Source organism: Cervus elaphus, chromosome 22, assembly GCF_910594005.1.
Source record: "Cervus elaphus chromosome 22, mCerEla1.1, whole genome shotgun sequence".
Taxonomy (NCBI): domain Eukaryota; kingdom Metazoa; phylum Chordata; class Mammalia; order Artiodactyla; family Cervidae; genus Cervus; species Cervus elaphus.
The window spans coordinates 44,545,776-44,564,247 of record NC_057836.1 but is presented as its reverse complement, the minus strand read 5'-3'; the positions used below and the strand labels follow the sequence as shown (position 1 = coordinate 44,564,247).

General features: G+C 46.2%; 2 protein-coding genes across 2 annotated transcripts in view; one reads left to right on the top strand and one right to left on the bottom strand.

Moving 5' to 3' along the window:
- LOC122680078 (apolipoprotein L3-like) overlaps nucleotides 1-12,005 on the bottom strand; it is a 411,694-nt gene extending 399,689 nt beyond the window's left edge. The window contains exon 1 of the mRNA XM_043880976.1: nucleotides 11,935-12,005. The gene's annotated coding sequence lies outside the window, so the exon portion shown is untranslated. The remainder of the gene's footprint in view (nucleotides 1-11,934) is intronic.
- The window catches only part of LOC122680102 (apolipoprotein L3-like), an 89,620-nt gene that overhangs the window by 56,747 nt on the left and 14,401 nt on the right, over nucleotides 1-18,472 (top strand). The window lies entirely within an intron of this gene.

Here is an 18,472-nt window from a genome sequence, read left to right as displayed (position 1 = left end):
CTTACCTGAGGCAAATTTGTTGACTCCTGTTTTATTATGGGAGGGGGCCTCCCATACACAATATCGTATGGAGAACAGCTTTGGGACTGTGGGGTCATCCTGAGTCTGAGCAGAGCCGTCAGAAGCAGTCCACCCAGGAGCAGTCAGTCTCTATGATCCACTTGGAGAATCTTTGTATGTGTCCAGTTGTTTCATTCCACCATCTCAGAACTCTGGGTCTATATGCAGTGTGCAGTTTCCATTTGATGCTTAAAGTTTTGCTTACTTGTGGTACTAAATCAGTTACAAAGGCCGGGTCATTGTCTGAACCAATGCTGGTAGGAAGTCCAAATCTGAGAACTATTTCCCTAAGCAGGCACCAGGCTACTTCTGATCCTCTTTCAGTCCGGGTAGGAAAACCTTCTACCCATCCTGAGAACATACATACCATGACCAGCAGGTAACGGTAGTGTCGGTGAGGTTTCATTTCAGTGAAGTCCACTCCCAGGTGTCCAAAGGGCAGCATGCCTTTCAGCTGAATACCCGGAGGATTTTGTCTGAATACCCGAGAGGCAGCATTAACCTGTGAGCAGGTAGCATGGCCTAGGTGGGTTGCTTGGTGTGTTTGGCTTACCAGAGTGTGTGCCAGCTCCTCTGGTACCAATAATTTGCCACTTGGCAATTCACACCATCCCTTTTCAGTCTTGATGGCCCCTTCCACTTTGGCTAACCTGACAGCCGTTGTCCTCGTTTTATCAGGCTAGTGCCACCAGTATATAGGACCCAATTAGGGTCTGGAACCTTGTGCCCTTCTTTAAAACAAACCCCAGATACCTTACCTCCTCTTTGTAGATCTGTGCCTTCTTCTTTGACACCCGGTAACCTGCTTCCATCAACAGCTGGAGCAGTGCTTTGTCCCTTTCCAGCATTTTATCTTGGTCTCGACAGCCAGCAGCAGGTCATCCACGTACTGTAGGAGCCAACATCCAAACTCTTTCGGATAGAATGAGTCCAGGTCAGAAGCCAAGGCTTCCCCAAAGATGGTTGGGGAATTCTTAAACCCTTGTGGGGGAGTCCAGGTGAGCTGTTATTTGGTGCCCCCAACTGGATCTTCCCATTCAAAGGCAAAGATGGGCTGTGATGCTGGGGCAAGGTATACGCAGAAGAAGGCATCCTTGAGATCTAGGCAAGTATAAATTTTAGTCCTTGGCAGGAGGAGACTAAGTAAGGTATAGGGCTTTGGAACAGTGGGGTGTAAAGTCACAGTAGCCTGGTTGACTAGCCTGATATCTTGTACAGGCCTACAGTCCTGTCGTCCTTCCTTTTTCACTGGCAGGATCAGCATATTCCAAGCTGACTGGCACTCTACTATAGAGAATGCCTGCTTGTTTCAATCTATTGATGTGGGGCAGTATGCTGGCCCAAGCCTCTATCGGCAGTGGGTACTGGCGCTTTCCAACCGGGATGGTGCCTGGTTTGAGCTCTATTATCACTGGGGCTTGATGTTTAGCCAGCCTGGGGGGAGGGGGGGTTGTCTTCCACCCAGACCTCAGGGAATAGTTGCGTTAGCTCTCTCTCATGCTCTCCCAGCCCACCCGGTTCTTCCTTCGGAGGCTCATGCAACCTCCACTCATCTTGCGGTGGTATTGAGAGAGAGAGAGAGCAAATAAGTCATAGTGCCCATCTGGAAGGGCACTGGCCTTTCCTCAGGAGAGAAAGTCACTTGTGCTCCCAGTTTGGAGAGCAAGTCTCTTCCCAGCAGGTGTACTGGGCACTCAGGAATGTAGAGGAATTCATGAATCACTTGGTGCCCCCCCATCTGACATTTTCTGGGCTGGCAAAACGATTTAATCATCTCTTCTCCCGATACCCCAGTTACAGCGGTAGTCTCTTTGGACAGTGGTGCCACAGGTTTTCTTACTACTGACAGTTCTGCTCCTGTATCCACCATGAAGTCAGTGTTTTGGTTCCCCACTTCTAAGTTTACCATGGACTCTCGGGGACCTGATATCTCTGAGCCCCAGCAGCCCTATTTAATTTCCAAGTCAGCAAGCCCCCCAACTGTGGGAAAGTCCTCTTCCTTCCTTGCCTTAGGGCATTCATTCTTCCAGTGGCCAAAAGCTCAGCACCGGGCACACTTGTTTGGCTGTAACGGGGCCCATGGCCTCCGTTGGGACCAGTTGAAAGCCTGTCCTGTCCCTGGGGCAGAGGAGGTTTTCCAGAGGGCCCGAGATAGACTTTCCCAGAGCAGCAGCTAGCATTGCAAATCTCTTGTCTGTTCTCTTTCGTTCCCTCCAGCTCTCTGGCAGAGCGCAGTCTCTGCTTAATTCCAACGTCTCCTCTCCTTCTTGTCAGTACTCACCGGGAGATGCGGGTATAACTTGGGCGGTTCGGCTGAAGCCGGATCCTGGAAGTGTTGGCCAGAGGCTTCTGTCACCAGATCGGAACCTGCCCAAATGGCAGCTCTATGAACTCTGGGAGAGCTGATGGAAGAGCAGTGGCTGCTGCAAGAACTTCACCTGGCCCTGGATCGGGCATTAAGGCGGCCTCCGGTCCTGGTGGAGTACTGGGAGGCAGGCGTGCCATTATCCAGTATGGGAGAGGGGCCAGGTCATCCCCGTCCGAATCCTGTAGAATTTCCTTTTTTATCATCAGTCAATTTTTGTGCCATTAATATTTTTCCCTTTCCCTTCTGGATACAGAACCTTGTCCAAGTAGGAGGGTCTTGAGCTAACCCTAGCCATAAGTCATTATATGGATATTGATCCAGGTGTCCTGGCTCTCCTGTGACTACTGTATAGACTGCTTCCACTATTTTTAAGCTCATGGTGTTCTCTGGTGGTGAAAATCTTGAATTTCATCCTACTCCCATGGGGGGCCATTCGACTTCACAGAGTATGTGGAGGCGGTTAGGCTTCATCTTCACCCCATCAGTCAGTTCAGTTCAGTCCAGTCGCTCAGTCGTGTCTGACTCTTTGCGACCCCATGAATCGCAGCATGCCAGGCCTCCCTGTCCATCACCAACTCCCGGAGTTTACTCAAACTCATGTCCATCGAGTCGCCCCATAGTCTCCTCCTAATCCCTTCTTTAAATTTTTAATCATTCACTCCAATACAGTTGCCTTAGATTCACTTCCCCCCATCTTGCTTACCTTCTTGGACCTTCTTCTACTTTTCCTTTTCGTTCTGTCTACGAAGTTCTCAGTACCCTATGTACTTCTGATATTTCCACTCAATGACACTTAAATTGCCATTCTGCTTCCTTCCTAATTGGGGTGAGAAGAGCCTTACCTGCCAGATCCCAGAGGGAGAAGGGGGATCGGCGTGTCTTCACCTGCTGGTCAGCACAGCCAAACCAGAACACCACGTGGTCCAAGGCTGTTTCTCCCTTAAAGTCCATTCTGCCTTGGTGGGCTTTATCAGGTGTGGACGAAAACACAGATGGGTTAAATATCCCATGTCCCAGGCCATCTCCGGAAAAGCCAATTCATACTCACTTATGTATCCCCCTCCTTCTAGCCTAACAATTCCAAGGGGGGGTCAAGAATTTCACAGCAGACGGGACACCTCCTGGGAGAGGGCAGAATACGAGCATACAAGGACCAGTTTCCTATCCTAAAAATCCCCTGGTGATCACTTGGTAATAATTTTCCCTGAGAGGGCATGGACACACCTCCTAAACGACCTTCACAAATTTCTTCCTAAACCCTAGCATGTTCATCAACCTGTGTACCAAGCAATCGCTGCTGCCTGCCTATTCCAGGCTCCTGTGGTTCCGTGCCCCTTCTAGTCCCTCCCAGGGGGGTGATCAGGCCCCTTCTTCCACCCTGCCGGGTGGGTTCCTCCTCACCTGAGCGCTCAGTTTCCCAGCTGCTGTCCACTACCTGCTAACGTGAAAGGTCTGGGCGTTGAGAAGGAGAATCCTTCCAGAAGGGCGAGGCGCCTTCCCCCTTCTAGAAGATTCAAGCCGCAAGGCCTTGGAGTGGACCCAAATGGGACTTGTCTCCTCAAAGTAAGGAGTTTCCTGGCCAACGCACCAAATATTGTAGCCACGCGTTCTGGGAAACAAACTCACTCAGAAGGACAGTGCAGATAGTGGAGTGCAGTTTATTACACTGGCAGGCCCAAGGCAGAGTCTCCTTTAGCCAAGGACCCCAACCAGTTTTTGTGAAAACTTTATATACCCTAAGTGTACTTGCTTAAAACCGCCTCTCCAAATTCCTTGAAACTAGTTTGAACAAGGTAAAAGAGAGATACGATCAAAGGTAACCCATGATTCATGTGTCACAAGACTAGATAAACAGTGGGCATTTATCAATAGGCCTGTGGTCATATCCTGATAAACATAATGGAATTTACGACTTTGTTCTGTTACAGAGATAATTAGCATATTCTTTATAGGCAGCAGAGAGTCCAAGTACAAGTCCTGAGGCTCTTTTATCCAGGGAGTCTGGTTTCCCATTGGTATGCCACTTCTATAGACACCAGGCACAAAGTTCAGAGTCCATTAGGAGGGTGACCATGAATGTAGACTAATGTTCGCAGCCTGGCCTAAGATGGAGTCCAGCTCTGTTTCCTCCTTCAACATCACCCTATGCCAATAAACTGTGATATGAGACCTATAACCTTTTCCCTCAATGCCATCACGGTTTAAGAAAAGTTTCCTAGGAACACTACTTTCAGGTAGCAGGAAACACCTGCATTTCCTCATGTCTCCTTACTAAAGTCACGATAGTTTTCTATAAGAAGAAAGATATGGGTTCCAGCTAAAATCTGAAAGATGCTTTACTGCACTGGAGGCTCCTTTGAAGCCATAGAGGAACAGTGTGTTCCTTTTTGACTGCAGTAGGTACCTGTTAAACATGTTCGCTTTAAGGAGAAGAAGAAGGACATAGGCAGGGAGAGAGGGAGTTCAGAACAGTAGGTGAGTAGGAGGGGAAAAAAAGGAAGGAAGGGGAAGATAAAAGTGGGAAGAAATAGAGGACAAAGAAGGAACAAAAAGCTTCTAATCAATCAATCAATGAAACCTGAGGGGATCTGAATGTAAACCCAAAAGAAAAAAGAAAAATATTAGAAGAAAGGAAACAATCTGGAAAAATATTGTTAAGGAAAACTTTCTCACCAACACACAAATCCCAGAAACCATTTGACCTCAAAAATCAAAAATTTCAGAGGACACCATAAACTAGATCAGAATATAAGATAAATGACCTGGAAAGCAACTAGAGAAGGAAGAAATGAAGAACCCCAGGGTTAGTAGAAGGAAAGAAATCTTAAAAATTAGGGCAGAAATAAATGCAAAAGAAACTAAAGGGACCATAGCAAAAATCAACAAAGCTAAAAGTTGGTTTTTTGAAAAAATAAACAAAATTGACAAACCATTAGCAAAACTCATTAAGAAACAAAGGGAGAAGAACCAAATTAACAAAATTAGAAATGAAAATGGAGAGATCACAACAGACAACACTGAAATACAAAGGATCATAAGAGACTACTACCAGCAGCTCTATGCCAATAAAATGGACAACTTGGAAGAAATGGACAAATTCTTAGAAAAGTATAACTTTCCAAAACTGAACCAGAAAGAAATAGAAGATCTTAACAGACCCATCACAAGCAAGGAAATCAAAACTGTAATCAAAAATCTTCCAGCAAACAAAAGCCCAGGACCAGATGGCTTCACAGCTGAATTCTACCAAAAATTTAGAGAAGAGCTAACACCTATCTTACTCAAACTCTTCCAGAAATTGCAGAAGAAGGTAAACTTCCAAACTCATTCTATGAGGCCACCATCACCCTCATTCCAAAACCAGACAAAGATGCCACAAAAAAAGAAAACTACAGGCCAATATCACTGATGAACATAGATGCAAAAATCCTTAACAAAATTCTAGCAAACAGAATCCAACAACATATTAAAAAAATCATACACCATGACCAAGTGGGCTTTATCCCAGGAATGCAAGGATTCTTTAATATCTGCAAATCAATCAATGTAATACACCACATTAACAAATTGAAAGATAAAAACCATATGATTATCTCAATAGATTCAGAGAAAGCCTTTGACAAAATTCAACACCCATTTATGATTAAAACTCTCCAGAAAGCAGGAATAGAAGGAACATACCTCAACATAATAAAAGCTATATATGACAAGCCCACAGCAAGCATTACCCTCAATGGTGAAAAATTGAAAGCATTTCCCCTAAAATCAGGATAAGACAAGGGTGTCCACTCTCACCACTACTATTCAACATAGTTTTGGAAGTGTTGGTCACAGCAGTCAGAGCAGAAAAAGAAGTAAAAGGAATCCAGATAGGAAAAGAAGAAGTGAAACTCTCACTGTTTGCAGATGATATGATCCTCTACATAGAAAACCCTAAAGACTCTACCAGAAAATTACTAGAGCTAATCAACGAATATAGTAAAGTTGCAGGATATAAAATTAACACACAGAAATCCCTTGCATTCCTATACACTAACAATGAGAAATCAGAAAGAGAAATTAAGGAAACAATACCATTCACCATTGCGACAAAAAGAATAAAATACTTAGGAGTATATCTACCTAAAGAAACAAAAGATCTATACATAGAAAACTATAAAACACTGATGAAAGAAATCAAAGAGGATACAAACAGATGGAGAAACATACCGTGTTCATGGATTGGAAGAATCAATATTGTCAAAATGGCTATAATACCCAGAGCAACCTATAGATTCAATGCAATCCCTATTAAGCTACCAATGGTATTTTTCACAGAACTAGAACAAATAATTTCTCAATTTGTACAGAAATACAAAAAACCTTGAATAGCCAAAGTAATCTTGAGAAAGAAGAATGGAACTGGAGGAATCAACCTGCCTGACTTCAGACTATACTACAAAGCCACAGTCATCAAGACAGTATGGTACTGGCACAAAGACAGAAATATAGATCAATGGAACAGAATAGAAAGCCCAGAGATAAATCCACGAACTTATGGACACCTTATCTTCGACAAAGGAGGCAAGAATATACAATGGAAAACAGGCAACCTCTTTAACAAGTGGTGCTGGGAAAACTGGTCAACCACTTGTAAAAGAATGAAACTAGAACACTTTCTAACACCATACACAAAAATAAATTCAAAATGGAATAAAGATCTAAATGTAAGACCAGAAACTATAAAACTCCTAGAGGAGAACATAGGCAAAACATTCTCTGACATAAATCACAGCAGGATCCTCTATGACCCACCTAACAGAATATTGGAAATAAAAGCAAAAATAAACAAATGGGACCTAATTAAACTTAAAAGCTTTTCAACAACAAAGGAAACTATAAGTAAGGTGAAAAGACAGCCCTCAGATTGGGAGAAAATAATAGCAAATGAAGGAACAGACAACAGATTAATCTCAAAAATATACAAGCAACTCCTGAAGCTCAATTCCAGAAAAATAAATGACCCAATCAAAAAATGGGCCAAAGAACTAAACAGACATTTCTCCAAAGAAGACATACAGATGGCTAACAAACACATGAAAAGATGCTCAACATCACTCATCATCAGAGAAATGCAAATCAAAACCACAATGAGGTACCATTACATGCCAGTCAGGATGGCTGCTATGCAAAAGTCTACAAGCAATAAATGCTGGAGAGGGTGTGGAGAAAAGGGAACCCTCTTACACTATTGGTGGGAATGCAAACTAGTACTGCCTCTATGGAGAACAGTGTGGAGATTTCTTAAAAAACTGGAAATAGAACTGCCATATGACCCAGCAATCCCACTTCTGGGCATACACACTGAGGAAACCAGATCTGAAAGAGACACGTGCACCCCAATGTTCATCGCAGCACTGTTTATAATAGCCAGGACATGGAAGCAACCTAGATGCCCATCAGCAGACGAATGGATAAGGAAGCTGTGGTACATATACACCATGGAATATTACTCAGCCATTAAAAAGAATTCATTTGAATCAGTTCTAATGAGATGGATGAAACTGGAGCCCATTATACAGAGTGAAGTAAGCCAGAAAGATAAAGAACATTACAGAATACTAACACACATATATGGAATTTAGAAAGATGGTAATGATAACCCTATATGCAAAACAGAAAAAGAGACACAGATGTATAGAACAGACTTTTGGACTCTGTGGGAGAAGGCAAGGGTGGGATGTTTCGAGAGAACAGCATTGAAACATGTATATTATCTATAGTGAAACAGATCACCAGCCCAGGTTGGATGCATGAGAGAAGTGCTTGGGCCTGGTGCACTGGGAAGACCCAGAGGGATTGGGTAGAGAGGGAGGTGGGAGGGGGGATCGGGATGGGGAATACATGTAACTCTATGGCTGATTCATGTCAATGTATGACAAAACCCACTAAAATATTGTAAAGTAATTAGCCTCCAACTAATAAAAATAAATGAAAAAAAAAAGAATAAGTACAGTTTTTTCTAATTAGTTTATTATAATTATTCATTAAATATGGATGACTCTTAGAAACACAGTATTGAGTGAATAACAACTCAAGCCTCAAAAGAAAAAAAAAAAAAAAGATAAGCGAACTGGAGACAAGGTTTGCAATATATTGAGTAGACAAAGTTGAATATTTCCAACGCAGAGAGAAACTACGAACCCACATGTGAAGACTGAAACCAGCTTTTAAGAAATGCATAAGAGATCTGAAAGGGCTTCCTAGATGGCTCAGACAGTAAAGAATCAGACTGCATTGCAGGAGATGTGGATTGGATCCCTCGGTTGGGAAGATTCCCCTGGAGGAGGAAAATGGCAACCCAATCCAGCATTCTTTCCTGAAAAATCCCATGGACAGAGGAGCGTGGCAGGCTACAGTCCATGGGGTCACAAAGAATCTGACACAACTTAACTACTAAGAAGTCAATGCATGCAAGAGATCTAAACAAACAATTCCCAGGGAGGTGACTTGTCCAGGGTCATACAGCTCTCAGAGGGCAAGAGGGCAGAGTGGAGGCCAAGACCAGGCCTTCTGACATGGATATGTAAGTGGGGAATGTGATTTTATTTTATTTTAACTGATCAAAATATACATTCTATTTTTCTCTTTTACTTAATTTTTTAACCTTGAAACCCAGCATGTGGGATCTTAGTTTCCCATCCAGGGACGGAACCCACAACCAATTCAATGGAAGCATGAGTCTTAACCACTAAACCACCAGGGAAGTCCCGGGAATATACTTTTAATAACCCCAAACTTTCAAGGTTTGTCTCTGCCTGTCTAAACACATAGATCTAAGGTCATGCCCCTCCTGTTATACTGACATGTCTGCAGTTTGGCTTTTTATCTTAATGTTGCAAATCCAGCATCATAATGTGGACATAGCACAGTAAGCCCCCTCACTCTATTAGGGCCATCTTCCCCCAAAGTAGCATCATCACCTACAGTCCTGACCTGAGGGCCTGGCAAGGTCAGGAAGACAAAGCCCTGTGTCCCCCCACACGGTCTCTTGTCCTGCCGCTCTCAGGCCTCAGTTTCCCCCCAGGGCCTGACACTGAGCAGGTGCTCAGAGACAAAATGGTAATGAACCTGGATTCCTTATATTAATATCGCAAAAGAAACCCTTTGTCCCTGTCAGCCTCAGCACAGCACCCTGGGGGGAAGCCTCAAGCTGGCCAGGCCACAGAAGGAGAGTCTGACCCCACCACCCTCCTCTACCCCCTCAGCGTTCTCTAAATTTCCCAAAGGACTGAGCACCCCCAACACCGCCTTCCTTCTGGGGTCACCGCTCACGTCTCAGGAGTCTACATCCTGAGCTGAGCCAGTCTGAGCAGGTGCCACCCTCCCTCTGCACTGTTCAGGGGCCCAGGTGGTGGGAGGAAGCTGTCAGACACACCTGCTTCCACAGTCAGGCTCTGCTCCTGCTTAGCCTGCTGCCTTGGGCATGACCCAACTCTCTGAGCTTCCAGTTCCTTCTTCTGTCAACTAGTGACAATCATCTTTTCTCAGACATTCATCCTGAGGATGGGGAAAGGGGTGGGGGTCCTACCTGCCTGCTTACCCAGTAATCCTCTCTGGCTGGGTGTGAACAAGATCCAGTTGTTCTGAGCTCTGCAGATGCAGCCACCAGCTGTGGATCTCTGCAATAAACCACACACATCGTGTGGGTCCAGATACACTTGGAGAAGCAAAAGAGAAAGTGAATGCCCTCACATCTGGATTGCTCAGATTAAATAAACACTCTGCCTACCAGGTCCCACCCTGGGCTAAACCCAGACTGTTTGTTGACTCCCTTAGCTAAAAAAGCCACGCCTGACATGCCAGGCTCTTACTGACTCAGCACATCTTGCCCTGGCTCCCTGAAGGAAGACCTGCCACCAACACACTGTGAGCCCCTTTTCCAATCCCTCCCCTTTCCCATGGGCTTCTTCCAGATCCCTTGACCCTGTCTATCCACTCACTCTCACCCGCCTGCTTGCCTTATTCATCTTGATGCCGCAAGCACGTGGCACAGTCCTGGAACATACCAGCTGCTCACCACATACTGGTCATATTGTTCTCGCTGAGAGCCACATCCATGTGGGTTCAGAGTCCACTGTCCCCTGCTCTGCTCCCACAGTATCTGGGAGAGGGGCCTAAGGCCACCCTTCAGCCACTCTATCCATGCCTCTACCCTCAAACTTGTGATCAGATCCTTCTAGACTTGGCCTTGATGAGAGGGATGATACAGGTGCCTTTTGTCCCAGTGACCCACAGGAGGAGGGCTGGCCTTGATGGTCACCGCCATTAGGTGATGCCTAAGTTTGTGGGAAGGGCTGAGAGCACACTTCTTTTCTCCCCCGGCTTATTTCCACCTGACAACAGATATATTTCTCTCCAAATGGAGGACTTTGACAGGAAGGCTAGGGTCCTGGTAACTCAGAAAAGTCTACAAGAGAGAGTCAGTCCTTTTCCTTTTTAGTGCCTGAGAAGAGACTCATTGTGGGGAGAGGACTGAGCATGTGCCAGGGTCCCTGCTGGCAACACCCTCACATTTCCTATTTAATTCTCACATCAGCTCTAAGAACTGTCAGCTCCACTGTACAGATAAAGAAACTGAGAAGCAAAGATCCCACAGCCTGAGAGTCCTGCAGCTGGACTGCTGGTGGACTTTTCTGCTGTCCCAAGCAGAAGGGACTGCAGTTTTCCTGGAACCCTGACCACTCCTGGAGGCCTGCTTGACCTTCCATCAGGGCTGCTTCATCCCAGGAAAAGTCCCTGGGCCATCACGGCCACCTCCTCCCTGCTTTTAAGGGAGGGACGTAAGAGTGATGAGTGCTATTTCACGAGGACCACACACTACTGTTCGGTCTTACAATCACCCATAATAAAAGCCAGGAATTCAATTTGATTTTGCAGATAAGGAAGAGGGGTTGGGGGGAGTGGAGTGGGGGAAGGGAGAGGCAGGGGATTTCTTCCAGTAACTCAGGGACTTCATTTGGCAGGAGAACGTCAGCAGCTCATGTCTTGCAAAAGTCCATTTGTCCAAACACCACACACTCACGCTCTGTCCAAGAGTTCAGAGTTCAGGCTGGAACAGACACCCCTGAGCACAGACTCAGAGGGGCCAGGGGGTTAACATTCAGCTGTCCTGCCCACTGACCTGCACAAGCCTGCCCCTGACTCCACAGGAGCTGCTGGTACTCAAGGACGCCTCCTCCCTGGAGCTTGGGATCTTCTGGGAGCCACCCCTACAGGAAGGGCTGTATAGGGAGGAACAGTGGGAACAGGGGTTTTCCTGCAGGGAAAATCTAAGCAAAGTCACCCCTCCCGCCTGCTTACTTTAAACCTCAGGTAGAAATCCAGAAAGAAGGGGGCAGGGAAAGCACATGGACATCCCCGTGGGACACCTGCCTGAGTGAGGGCGCCCAGGCCCCGCTTCCTCAGTGCCTCCACCACAGGACAGCGCGGGGCCCTGAGCTGTGGGTGGGCATCCCGGGATGCACCTCCTGGCCAGGTAGCCCCTGCAGCAGGCCTGGAAGCCGATGATGACGTCCGTGATCTTCAGGTCCCGCTCCTCCTCAAGGGGGGCCAGCACGCTGGCCCAGAAGAAGACCTTGCTCTCGCTGATGCGGTACAGGCTGCTGTCGAGCTCAAGGGCTTCGATCTAGAGGAGGAGAGCTGGCTGCTAGCCCTCTCCAAGAGGCTACCCCAGCCACCAAGGAACACTGGAGCAAGGCCAAAGTCGAGGGAGGGCCTAGAGCTAGGGTTGGGCCCACTGCTGTAGGCAGCCTCACCTGGTAGAGGGAAATGAGACTGAAAGGAGACAGGAAAGTGGGCAGGTGGGGTTCAGCACTGCAGGGCAGATAACGAGTCAGACTTGCAGGGAAAGAAAATCCTTGGCCCTGAAAGGACCTTACCTGCAAACATTTCTGCCCATGTGCATTTCTAACCAAGGTGCCAATGGACAAGGGGGTTCAGGTGACATTAGATAACTAGAGAAACGGAGTTTCTTTAAACAGGCATTTGAAAGGCACGAGTGGCTTCAACATACTAAGGAGCCAGAGGAGTCAAGCACGCAAGGCCAAGCAGTGCAGGGCCACGTGGAGGATGGTGGGCGAGGACCAGAGGTGGCTTGGGAGCAGCACTGCGTCAGTATAAGTCTCCTGTCACCAGTTGTCATTGACGGGGAGACTGAGTACAGCCTGGCTCATCACACATCCAAGAGTAACCAACTGCTAGATATTCTGTACCAACAGCACAACATGCTGAGAAGGACCAGCTTTGGTCTAAGCTTGAACCTCTGCAGACTCAGGACAGTCCTGCTCGGTCAGGGCCAATTCCCAGGAACAAGCCAACTGGGCAAGGTGTGCCAGCAGGTGTGACGGCAGCTCGGCCACTTACTGGCCACACCTTGCAGATGTTTGGGGTGTCTGGAGGCCTTACTGGCTGTTTCAAGTAGGGACTGTGCTACTGACCTTGGTGGGGAGGAGTCGGGGCTGCTGCTAAACATCCTACAATGCACCAGACAGTCCTGGAGAGTAAAGACGGATCCGGCCTCCACCCCTCAAGAAGGGCAATGTGGAGGCTGAGAGGCCCTGCCGCAGAGTACTGACAGTGCAGTGTTAGGCTTCCCAAGACTATTTAATTCATGTTCCCTGATACAGTGCTGGTCACCCCCAATTTCCACGTGAGGCAACCAAGACTCAGAGAGGTGAATTGTCTGGCCCAAAATATCACAGACACAGAGCCCCAATACAAACTCCGGAGCCAGCACCTTTAGCACAAATCTCACTTCCTTACCTGGAAAATGCACCTAATAATAATACACAGTCTGAGCACTTTACAGGACTGCTGCAAGCTTCTAGCAAAATGGAATATGTGATGATGAATAAGTACCGCCCACCTGTCCCCCACCTCAGGGCTCAAGGTCATAGAATCGTCTCTCTGTCTCCCAAGAAGGTCCATCCACACCATCCTTTGTGTGCACTCCTCATGTTGCCAGTGAAGTGGGTGATGCAGAAATCTGCTTTGTCCTTCAGCTGCTTGGGCTTCTGGAACTTGTGGTGGGTGTCCTGCTCCTGCACCACGTTCTCCTTGAAGCTCTTTCCCGTGGCTTTGGAGAACCAGCGCTCCTCATCCAGCAGGGCAAGAATGCCAGGGGGCCTGCATGGAGGGGGCACAGTATCCCACAGATGAGCTTGACCTGCAAAGCTACCCACTGTCACCAGAATCTCCAGAATTTCACCAGAATGTGGGCAATTCTTCCCTTACCATGGGGAAAAAAAGAAGCCTTACTGAAAGCACTCAAGTTAAGAGTTCTAGTTTAAAGAGGAACTTCTGGTATCCAGGCTACAGATGCCCCAACTGAACCCAATGATCCATGACAGTGGTTCTCCAACGAGTGCCCTGGAAATCACCTGGTGGGGTTGATTGCCTGTGAGGACCCTGACCTATGTCCAGAGGCTGCCCTCAATTGGTGCTCCGGGCCCTGGAGTTCCTCTCAGGGCCCCTGCCACAAGCTCTACGGCTGCACAGCTCTGCGGCAAGTGGTGACATTAGAACAAAACTCTGTAAGACATGCCCCCAGGGCCCCAGAACCTTCTGTGCACGGAGTTCACAAGACAAGAGACCGACTCAGACAGTGTGGGGACTGGCTGACAGGCCAGGAGCCACATGGGTTCTTAAAAAAACTCGTCATAGAAGTAAATCATTCCACGTTAGGATTGCAGACAGTTCCAGCCCCACCCTCACCCTTATCCTGCCTCAGGTAATGTTACCAAAAGGTATGCATGGGAGGGTCCCTCTGCTTGTCACTCAAAAGCCAGTAAACAGGCAAGTTGGTGGAAAGGAAAGTGTGCTTTATTTCAGATGCTGGCAACTGCAGGGGAGGGTGGTGGACATCTGTCCTCAGCCTGACTCCCCACACCCCCCGGATAAGCAGGAGGTGAGAGCATTTATAGACAGAGTTGAGAGGGGGTGGCGTTACATGCAGAAACAGCAGAGTCATCTCTAACAGTCATCTTCAATTGGCCATCACTGGTCTGGCTAGCATCATCTTGGTTGTTTTAGGCACAGTTAATCTTCAGTTCCAGGGTGCACTTGTTCCCATTTCTTTGTGGTCACTTCTCAGAATTGTGGCAGCTCAAGTCCTGGGTGTAAGTCTGGTCGTCATGTAGCTAACTTCTCCACCTCGTGTTTTAGTATCTGTTAGACAGCTCACAGGATAAGGCTTAGAATAGGACCTATAGCCCGTGAGAAAGAACTAAAGGTCCTTGAAAATCCTTAATGACTTCATTATTTATCTCCTTATTTTGTTTTCCTTTGTTTCAGCATTTCTCACTTCTCTGATCAAATTTATTCTTTGATTAACTTTTCCACATGCAAAAGACAACAGAGGACATAGTGGCGGGTGGGGGGACGGGGAGTGGGGGGCAAGGACCATAGGGTCCTGATCCATTTCAGTAATACTTCAAAATGCATCAACTTCTTCCTAGGCCATTTGATTAACTAACATTCAGTTCAGTTCAGTTCAGCCACTCAGTCGTGTCCGACTTTGCGACCCCATGGACTGCAGCACGCCAAGCTTCCCTGTCCATCACCAACTCCCGGAGTTTCCCAAACTCATGTCCTTCGAGTCAGTGATGCCATCCAGCCATCTCATCCTCTGTCATCCCCTTCTCCTCCCGCCCTCAATCTTTCCCAGCATCAGGGTCTTTTCAAATGAGTCGGCTCTTCACATGAGGTGGCCAAAGTATTGGAGTTTCAGCTTCAGCATCAGTCCTTCCAATGAACACCCAGGACTGATCTCCTTTAGGTGGACTGGTTGGATCTCCTTGCAGTCCAAGGGACTCTCAAGAGTCTCCTTCATAGTTCAAAAGAATCATTTCTTTTGTGCTCAGTTTACTTCACAGTCCAACTCTCACATCCATACATGACCACTGGAAAAACCAGAGCCTTGACTAGACAGACCTTTGCTGGCAAAGTAATGTCTCTGCTTTTTAAAATGCTGTCTAGGTTGGTCATAACTTTCCTTCCAAGGAGTAAGTGTCTTTTAATTTCATGGCTGCAGTCACCTTCTGCAATGATTTTGTAGCCCCAAATATGAAGCCAGCCACTGTTTCCACTGTTTCCCCATCAGTCTGCCATAAATTGTTGGGACTGGATGCCATTATCTTAGTTTTCTGAATGTTGAACTTTAACTCAACGTTTAGTTGGGTCAGTTGAAACTCAGCTCTTTCACTTTCATCAAGAGGCCCTTTAATTCTTCTTCACTTTTTGCCATTAGGGTGGTGTCCTCTGCATATCTGAGGTTATTGATATTTCTCCCAGCAATCTTGATTCCAGCTTGTGCTTCAATCAGCCCAGAGTTTCTCATGATGTATTCTGCATATAAGTTAAATAAGCAGGGTGACAATATGCTGCCTTGACATACGCATTTTCCTATTTGGAACCAGTCTGTTGTTCCATGTCCAGTTCTAACTGTTGCTTCCAGACCTACATACAGGTTTCTCAATGGGTAGGTCAGGTGGTCTGGGTTTCCCATCTCCTTCAGAATTTTCCACAGTTGATTGTGATCCACACAGTCAAAGGCTTTGGCATAGTCAATAGAGCAGAAAATGATGTTTTTCTGGAACTCTCTTGCTTTTCGATGATCCAGCAAATGTTTGCAATTTGATCTCTGTTCCTCTGCCTTTTCTAAAACCAGCTTCAACATCTCGAAGTTCACAGTTCATGTATTGCTGAGACCTGGCTTGGAGAATTTTGAGCACTACTTTAGGAGCGTGTTTGATGAGTGCAATTGTAAGGTAGTTTGAGCATTCTTTGGCATTGCCTTTCTTTGGGGTTTGAATGAAAACTGACCATTTCCAGTCCTGTGCCCACTGCTAAGTTTTCCAAATTTGCTGGCATAATGAATGCAGCACTTTCACAGCTTCATCTTTTAGGATTTGAAATAGCTCAACTAGAATCCCATCACCTCCACTAGCTTTGTTGGTAGTGATGCTTCCTAACACCCACTTGACTTCACATTCCAGGATGTTTGGCTCTAGATGAGGGATCACACCATTGTGATTATCTGGGTTGTGAAGATCTTTTTTGTCAGTTCCTCTGTGTATTCTTGCCACCTCTTCTTAATATCTTCTGCTTCTGTTAGGTCCATACCTTTTTTGTCCTTTACTGAGCCCATCTTTGCCTGAAATATTCCCTTGGTATCTCTAATTTTCTTGAAGAGATCTCTAGTCTTTCCCATTCTATCATTTTCCTCTATTTCTTTGCACAGATCACTGAGGAAGGCTTTCTTATCTCTCCTTGATATTCTTTGGAACTCTGCATTTAAATGGGTACATCTTTCCTTTTCTCCTTTCCCTTTCGCTTCTCTTCTTTTCACAGCTATTTGTAAGGCCTTCTCAGACAGCCATTTTGCTTTTTTTCATTTCCTTTTCTTGGGGATGGTCTTGATCCCTGCCTCCTATACAATGTCACAAACCTCCATCCATAGTTCATCAGGCACTCTATCAGATCTAGTCCCTTAAATTTATTTCTCTCTTCCACTATATAATCACAAAGGATTTGATTTAGGTCATACCAGATTGGCCTAGTGGTTTTCCCTACTTTCTTCAATTTAAGTCTGAATTAGGCAATAAGGAGTTCATGATCTGAGCCACAGTCAGCTCCCAGTCTTATTTTTGCTGACCGAATAGAGCTTCTCGATCTTTCACTGCAAAGAATATAATCAGTCTATTTTCAGTGTTGGCCATCTGGTGATGTCCATGTGTAGAGTCTTCTCTTGTGTTGTTAAACAGGGTGTTTCCTATGACAAGTGCGTTCTCTTGGCATAACTCTGTTAGCCTTTGCCCTGCTTCATTCTGTACTCCAAGGCCAAATTTTTCTGTTACTTCAGGTGTTTCTTGACTTCCTACTTTTGCATTCCAGTCCCCTATCATGAAAAGGACATCTTTTTTGGGTGTTAGTTCTAAAAGGTCTTCCAACACAAAGTGATGTTGGTGGCAGGATTTTCTGACCTGTCCCAAAGGAAGTCCGGCTTGGTTCTTATCTCTAGGGAAAAGAACTTTGATCCCATCTCTTCACAGCAAGTTTTTAAATAGGTAGCATTAATTGAGGATCTACTCTATGTCAGCCATCATGTGAAGCACTTTGCATGCATGATCTCAGTTTTCTCCACAATAAAATGGAACAGATGAAGAAACTAAGGCCAAAAGTAGTTCAGTAACTTGTTGAAGGTCATGTAACCTGCCCCCTCCTTACAGGTTTCATCTCTTCTCAACCTGAGGCCTTTCACTGCCAGCAAATGATGTGGAGGAAACATTCCTGATGGGATCTTGAGAAAGAACAACCGGGATCCCAGCCTTAGGATCCTGCCTGGAGGAGGTGTGTCTGCCAGGAGGAAGCTAGCCTGGGGAGATCTTCCCAAGGGATCTGGGTAAAATTCCTGGCACACTTGTGTGGTTTACCTGGACAATTTGGCCTCAACCACAAAACTCTCCCAGGCATTGTCTTCAGTGAGCAGGAACTGCAGTTCTTCCCTGCTCATTCTCTCCGGGAAATACTCAATGAGATTGTCAATAACGTCTTGACTCTCTACACAGAGAAAAAAGAAAAAAGATTAGAAGAAATTATGGTGTAATATAAATTGTATTGAGTTTAAAGTGGCTCAGCAGTAAAGAATCTGCCTGCAGTGCAGGAGACACATGAGACACGGGTTCCATCCCTGGGTCTGGAGTATCCCCTGGAGGAGGAACTGGCAGCTCACTCCAGTATTCTTTTTTTTTTTTTTTTTATTAGTTGGAGGCTAATTACTTCACAACATTTCAGTGGGTTTTGTCATACATTGATATGAATCAGCCATAGATTTACACGTATTCCCCATCCCGATCCCCCCTCCCACCTCCCTCTCCACCCGATTCCTCTGGGTCTTCCCAGTGCACCAGGCCCGAGCACTTGTCTCATGCATCCCACCTGGGCTGGTGATCTGTTTCACCATAGATAGTATACATGCTGTTCTTTTGAAACATCCCACCCTCA